Raw genomic sequence first — 8,351 nt, forward strand, 5'->3', positions numbered from 1 at the left:
AACACTTTAACATTATCAGGATTTCATAATACAAACTTCAAATCAACAAGAAAACAGCTGCAGAACATGTGGATCAAAATTCATTAAAAAAAAACAACATGTGGACTTCAAGGACTAAATACACTAAAGTGAAAGGTGGAGAAAAAAATAGAGGTTTAACAGAATTTGAATTAAGTAATAGTCACCTGTGATCTTTAAAATGGTTCTGATGTGTGCTGCTGTTTTTAACTGTCATTTTAGCTTGTGCGGCTAATATTCAGGTGCGCTTTGTAGTCCGGGAAATACGGTAAGTAAAAGTAGTCACCTGTGATCTTTAAAATGGTTCTGATGTGTGCTGCTGTTTTTAACTTTCAACATTTCTTTGCTGCCACTGTGAATAAGATTGTGTTCTTTGCTTAATTGAATAAAGGTTACACAGCCTCACTGGTTCATCTTCTGGTACAAACTGGTATTACATGGAAGTACAGCCCAAAACCAGTTTAGCTTGAGTTTCTTTTTTTCTGGACATAACGTCACGGCAGGTGTTGTTTCAAAGCTGGTGGACAGATTTAGTTCATTTTTGAGGTTTTTAGAGCAACTGCTGTGAAAATATTTGTAGTTTTGGGAGAAAATGATTTAAGAGAAGATTTTACCTCAGCAAAAGATTAAATATGAATGAAGGATTGAAATTGCATATGCATATCTATACATGCAGCTTCCTAAATGTAACATTCAGGATTTTTCACTGCAGCCCCAGAAATCAGAGATGCCTCAGATCCAAGTGTGGCATCAGCTGACACTCTTTACAGGAGATTCCATCTGAACTCTGTGGAGCCTGATCTCAAGGTTTTTAAGTCTGACCCTGAAACCAGAAGAGGATCTTTCTCTCTCTTCAGATTCATTGTGATCCAGTGATTTCAGTCCTGCATGATCAGGCTGATGTTTGCATAGAGCAGATAATGAAGTGAAGGTTTTTGCACATTGGTAACAGTGAAACAGTTTATTTACAGTGTGAAATCGTTTGTGTTCGGAGTATGAACTGAGATTCCTGAAGCTCTTGTCACACTGGTCACAGCTGAAGTTCACTTCCATGTGTGTACGTTCATGTTTGTTACGATGACCTGATTGTGAGACGCTTTTGTCACAGTGTCTGCACTTGTATGGTGTCGCTCCTGCAGTGGTGAAGGATGACCCACACTGGTCACAGATGTGCTTTTTGACCCCACTGTGGAAGAGGTCATGTAGTTTTAATGTACTTGGTGTGTGGAAGCCCCTCCCACATTCTTTGCAGTAGTTCATTTTGTCTCCAGGGTGGCTACGTTGATGTGGTTTTAGGTCCCATTCGTGATTGGAGGTTTTTCCACAAAGGTTAAAGAGAAACGCTTGCCCACCACCACAGTGACGACAGGGTTGAGAAATGGATCAGTGTGCTTTGCTCCACTCCTAAACAAAGACATTGTATGTCAGGGAATTCCTTCAACAATTTTATCCTGAACGTCGCCTGAAATAAAAAGCATCTCTGCCAACGTCCAATTAAATTTTACAGTTTACACTATAAAACTCGGGTTACTTCTTCATTTTTCCAAACAATCAGGTTAAAATTACAAGATAAAAAATCAATACATCCTCACAGTAACTGCACTTCTAGAGTTACTTTCTGGAGTGGATCTGTTGGTGTTTTTTCAGCTGATTTGGAGCTTTAAAAGTCTTCTCACACAGGTCATTTATAAGGTCTCTCCTCAATGTGTTGTTGTAACTGTGCATCTGTTGTAAACAGTTTCCCACACTGATCACAGCAGGAAACATCAATTCCAGTGTGAATCCGTAAGTGAATATTTCGGTACTGTTTGTCACTGAAACTTTTTCCACAAAAGTCGCAGCTGTACACGTTAATTCCAGAGCCTTACCACACAACTCACAGTTGTGTGCTTTAAATCAACTGTGGATCAGTTGGTGTTTTTTTAAGGTTCCAGACTGGGTAAAAGACTTTCCACACAACTCACAGCTGTAAGGTTTAAATCCACTGTGGATGAGTTGGTGCATTTTTAAGTTTCCACCCTCGGTAAAAGACTTTCCACACAAGTCACAGCTGTACGCTTTAACTCCACTGTGGAGGAGTTGGTGTCTTTTTAAGTTTCCAGCCTGGGTAAAAAACTTTCCACACAACTCACAGCTGTAAGGTTTAAATCCACTGTGGATGAGTTGGTGTGTTTTTAAGCTTCCACCCCCGGTAAAAGACTTTCCACACAACTCACAGCTGTACGCTTTAACTCCACTGTGGATGAGTTGGTGTGTTTTCAAGCTTCCAGCCTCGGTAAAAGACTTTCCACACAAGTCACAGCTATACGCTTTAACTCCACTGTGGATGAGTTGGTGTGTTTTTAAGTTTCCAGCCTGGGTAAAAGACTTTCCACACAAGTCACAGCTGTAAGGTTTAACTCCACTGTGGATGACTTGGTGTCTTTTTAAGTCTCCAGCCCGGGTAAAAGACTTTCCACACAAGTCACAGCTGTACGCTTTAACTCCACTGTGGAAGAGTTGGTGAGTTTTTAAGTATCCAGCCCGGGTAAAATACTTTCCACACAAGTCACAGCTGTACGCTTTAACTCCACTGTGGAAGAGTTGGTGAGTTTTTAAGTCTCCAGCCCGGGTAAAATACTTCCCACACTCATCACAGCTGTAGGTTTTCTCTCCTTTTCTTCTGTGAGGTTTGTCAGCCTCCTGAGAGCGCTGACTTCTCACTCCATGTTGGTCCTGCAGTGACAGAGATACAAATAGAGGCAGTGAGTGAAATGCAGTCGTGGAACAAACTGAAACTCCCTCCATTGGTGGAATCAAACATGTCAACAAACACATTGTTGGTGTGTTTCCACCACCTTCTGGTGGCAGTATCACATTACAATGATATGCTACAATGAGAGTTGTAATGAAAATGACATTATTGAAGAAATATTGATCAGCAGAGAAAATCTTTTACGCATAAGAAATTTCAAGTTCAACTGATGATATTGTTGTTTCAATGTGTGCTTATAAAATATGATCTTTGTATTTTCTTGTGACTTCTGTGGTTTCTGATTCGAATGTAGATTCTGTATATGTGACACCGGTGCGGAAAGGCTGAGTTTTATCTTTCTCTTATCTTCTTTCCACAGGTGATTTGTGTTTTTTAAAGGAAGGAAACCTTCCTCAAAACAGGCAGAGCCGCCGAGGGAAAAGCACACGAAACAAAACTGTAGAATTAAAAATATAATTTATTATGTTTAAATAGTTAAAAATATAAAATGAATTAAAACAACCTTGGCCAAGGGAAGACACAATAAAAATCAATAACACACAACATTAAAAGTCCAGTGGAATCCACCACGGCCTAAAAGTCACAGAAGACTAAGAGGTCCAGCGTAGTATTAAAAGAGGGAAACCCAGCGGAGTCCTCGCCTTCCTCCCCGCATTCCACGTCCTGGTGCACTGAAGAAAGGGAGGGAGCGGCAGTCACTATTCCTTTGGCAGTTTACTTTATAAAAAGGATAAGTCAAAGACTTACCCGGGTGGGCAGAGCTCTCAACTCCGCCCGCCGCTTCCTCAAACTGCAATCGGCACCGCGGTCTCACTGCTTCTGTTCTCCCACAGTGCACGAGCTGGCTCTTGTCGTTATTGCCACCAGACTGCCGCTACGCGTCCCTAGTCGCTGGTCATCTGCCTTTTTTTCCTCTGATCGTTTCCCCTTTCCAGTCGCTGGTAATCTCTCTTCCCAGTCGCTGGTCGTCTGCTCCATCTGATCATCTCTACTCTCTGATCGTCTCTCGCTCTCCCCTCTGATCGTCTGTGTCTTTCCTCTGTCTGTCTCGCATTCTCCGTGTTACATTTTTGTTGAACACCGGCTCCAAACCTCTTATGTGTCCTTGAGCACTCTGTAAATTACCTTTTCTTTTCTCTCAGGTGTGTCCAATTAGTAAAAACGGGGGAAAAGGCGGAGTCTCTCCAGGACAATTTGCCGGCAACTAAAACATGCAAACTAAATAAAACACTGCACAAAAATATAACCAATGCATGCAATATAAAAAATAAATATGTACACTTCACATTAAAATACAGCACAGCAAAACAACGTCCGTCCTTCCCTGGATGACATATATATGGATGAGCCCAGGATGCAAAAGATAAACCTGCTGTTATCATGTTTTTAAAAACACACCAGCTTTCAGTAATATTGTAACTAGGGATGCAACGACACCCATTTTTCCAAACCGATACGATACCGATACTTGGATCTGAGTACTTGCAGATATTGAGTACAAAAAACGATACTTCTACCACACACAAGTTAAACTTAACCAGTAGTAAATAAACGACCCCAGACAACTCTTTAACACAAACGAAACGTTTACTGAACACATCACAACACTTCCCTTTTTTAAACTCAAATAATATTCCAATTCCTTAACCAAATGAAATACACTGTACTGTATAAATGAAATAATTCCCTTTCAAATTATATTACACAACCCAACTTATGTTATCACCTTTTGGTAAGTGACTCACTAATATACACTCCAAAACACGTTATATAAATCCACTAAACACACAATATTCACACATGGGCCCCACACACACTCACATTCACACTTGTTGCAGGCCTGTTTCTGCTCACGCCAGATGATGGAGAAAAATCCTCTTCTCCCCAGTAAGAGCACAAAAGTCTGACTTACAGTTCCGTTGCTCGGTAGGTCACCGTTCACCAGTCCCACACTAAATCCACTCCACGGTGGTGCGACCGTTGAAACAAAAAGTCACTTCACCCACACTCTGTTGCGAAGCTCTCACACGGTTAGCTTTCTAGTCACACACTCTTTTGTGCTAGTTAACCTCAGTAAAACTAGCCGAGTCTCTCACTTTGGTTCAGCTAACCTCGTGCATCTCTCTATGCCGTTCTCTTCTCCTCCTCCATTGCAACAGATACACAGGTCCCGTTTTATGATACCTTCACGGGCCTCCAGAAAATTAGAACTCTGAACAATATTTAAACTCCATTCAGAGTTACATACCATAAAATAATACTTTATGATTAACATAACAGTTTGATTGCTCTAATTACCTGTATTTACCTTGAGACATATTACAGGGCAAATTACATTCTGGGTACAGTTACATCACATAACATCAACTGTGAACACCTTATGTTACCGTGGCGTTTAAGTCCATGGGAATTATGAGTATCTACTCCCAAATTCCCATCCGGGCTACATTATTATCGGTTCATGGTATCGCTTAACTTTTACAAGTATGAGTACACACACATTTTACAGTATCGGCCCCGATACCAGTATCGGTGCATCCCTAATTGTAACTGTGATATTTTTCTCACCTTTTGTGTTGAAGTCATTGATTGTTTCCTCTGTAGTGGCTGAGCTGAGTCCAAATGGATGAAATTGTTCCTCCGTTGCACCACCAGACTCTTCTCCTCCTGTTAATCACCTGGGGGACACACGCACAGCAGGACTTGTAAAAAGAGTTTTGATAAACACAATGCTGGACAGCAATGCTGTCATGTACACAAATACTGTACAACAGCTTCTTGCCATTTTTTGTTTCTTTTTATAATATAATATATAATAAGGCAATGACTTTCTGCAAACAGTATTTCTTATAACTCAGCAGTATACTGCATCATAAAACAATATCATTCATTCACAACAAGTCAGCAGTTTAATGTAATGCAAATCAGTTTAACTAATGGAATAGTTGTCAGCTTCTTCTAATTCAGGAGAATGATGCAAACTAAAACTACATAATAATTCACAATCTTTAATTAGGGGTATAACATGGCATAAAATAATATTATAATCTAACACTGTATAACTGATTTCAATTGAAAGCCTGCGTGCGCTAGTACCTCTTGCCACGAGTTCCCAGAATTCGTTGCGGTTTTACCCCTGAGTGACGTCACATTTTCAATCTCTATTGGGCTTTGGAGCGTGATGTCACGGGGGTGGGCGTGGAAAGGATTTTGGCCCGATCCGCCATTTTGGGAGTCTAGCGCAAGTGAAAAGGGAGCGAAGTCACACACAACAGCCATGGTTCGTATTTGCTGTGTGGTCAGCTGCAATGTTCGATCACACAACCGGCAAGAGAATAAGCTTGAAAATGGTTTATCTTTTCATTCTTTCCCAACCTGGAAGCAACACGAGGCAGCTCGTGTATCGATGTTAGCAAAAAACTCAGGCGTCTAGCCTGGAGAGCAGCTGTGAGACGAGCTGACGTTCTCTTCCATCTCCAAATATCTGTTGGTGCTCCAGACATTTTCATTCCGGTAAGTTCTAATAATAATAATAATGGATTGGATTTATATAGCGCTTTTCTAGGCACCCAAAGCGCTTTACAATACCACTATTCATTCACTCTCACATTCATACACTGGTGGAGGCAAGCTACAGTTGTAGCCTGGGGCAGACTGACAGAAGCGAGGCTGCCATATCGCGCCATCGGCCCCTCTGGCCAACACCAGTAGGCAATATGTTCATATCACTCTTTATAGCCTATTAGTTTTATTTTCTATGCGCTCTGAGCTCATAGCAAATTAGAACAAACATCCTACTGAGTGATTTTGCAGAACTACCTTCTATTTATAGAGTTGCTAATTATTTGGCATTATTGCAGCAAACCAGCCGATGAAATGGATGAAACATCATGACTGAGTTCCAGTGCTACACAAGGGACCTGCTTCAAACATACCACCATGCCAATCAGATTACTTCTTCCATGTGAGGGTGAAGAGGTGACCCTTCAGGATAAGATGGTGAAGGTTTGCTGCGTTTGGTGAACAGTGTGATAATAAAACCAGGGAAGAATTAAACCCGCTCCTGTTAAATACTCTTAAGTCTTGTGCTGTTAAATTTGCTGTATTTTTTCAAAAGATACAGTAAATAAACTAATGTTAGTAGTGAGTGATATCATGTAAACACTCATGATTTTGTGTAAACATTTTGTCATTTGTAAACGATAAAGGACATGGATTCTACACTGTTACTGATGTGATGTTCTATAAAGTGGTTTTAATAAAATTAAAAAAAGAGGCAAAAATTAGTTTGTTTCTTTATTCAACTTTTGAACAGTGGGACTCAGTCAGTATATATTCAGTAAATGCAAATTATTTACACGGCAGTGCACTACAGGCATAAATCTAGACCCCTAGATAAAACATGATGGGTCATTCCCACAACCCACAGCTTTACTGTGTTCCAGCAAAGTATCCAATAGCAGTGACAACTCCTCCACAGTAGCAGGTGGGATTTTTCTGCTTTGAGGACGGCTCCTTTTACCTGTCACTACAGATGGTCTGTTTATGTTTTGATCAAGAGCCTTTTTTTGGGCAGCTGAAGAGGAGAAGTGCATCTTATGGCCAACCTCTGACTGTATCTTGGTCACATTACCCAGCAAAACCCAGTATGCAGGTTCATCTGTAACAGTCCTTGTGCCACAGATCAACACTGCTGCTTCTACATTAAACAGAAGAGCAGCGACATGGCTGCAGGTCTCTGCGACTCCGGCCATACAGCTGCAGTGGGCGGCTTCAACCTTCCCTGTGATGCTCACAGTGACCCATGGCTGCGATGCTGGTTCATTCAGTCTTTGGGAGTGCAGGACCTGAAACACACACAGACAAAGTTCATTTAAAGACAAGAACTAATGAGCCAAGGCCGACGTAAATGTGTTTAATCTACTTTATCATAAATGTAACAAAGTGTTTAGAAAGTTAGCACAAACATGTGATTTTTCATTTCTTTATGTGTCCATCTATAGAACGCTGCATGTTATATTCTAAATCTGTCTGCTCTCTGTCAGAAACCTGCCTGCAGAAAATGAACCTAAAGTATGTAATGCAAGGATGTCATCACTTTAGAGATGGAGAAAGCATAAAGTGACAATTATGAATCACTTAATATAATAAGGAGATTCTGCAGGTCATTAATCAATGTATAAAACTAAAATAAAATGTATTTTTAGTGACACAGGATACAAACATGGAAGCAAGATGTGTAATTAGGATTATTTATAATAAATATGAATAAATTAGTGCAATTTCTTTAACCATAAAGAATAACAATCCTTCAGGACAATGTCACATCAATGCACTGAACTCACTATGTTATCCATCTAACAGCCTCCACATGTTCTCACTGTAATTTCCCCTCATGAATGAATTTATGCTGCACTAATCTGAATGTTTGCAGGGAAATCAAACGCGTTTCACTCGCAGTACTCGAGCTGACTTACCTTTGTTTGAATGACGACTTGTACGCGCTGACTCCACAGATAAGGTCCGAAAATATGTCAGGCTACGTCAGTAGCGGTTGGTCTTCAGGGTTTCTACTCCA

General features: G+C 40.6%; 1 pseudogene; it reads right to left on the reverse strand.

The window, feature by feature from the left end:
• Window positions 1–768: 768 nt before the first annotated feature.
• On the reverse strand, window positions 769–2,805 carry LOC146635063 (uncharacterized; annotated as a pseudogene).
• Between the last annotated feature and the right edge of the window lie 5,546 nt (window positions 2,806–8,351).

This window comes from Diplotaxodon limnothrissa, linkage group LG3 (genome assembly GCF_057381915.1).
Source record: "Diplotaxodon limnothrissa isolate DT_005_m linkage group LG3, D_limnothrissa_male_GT1.1, whole genome shotgun sequence".
Classification (NCBI taxonomy): Eukaryota; Metazoa; Chordata; class Actinopteri; order Cichliformes; family Cichlidae; genus Diplotaxodon; species Diplotaxodon limnothrissa.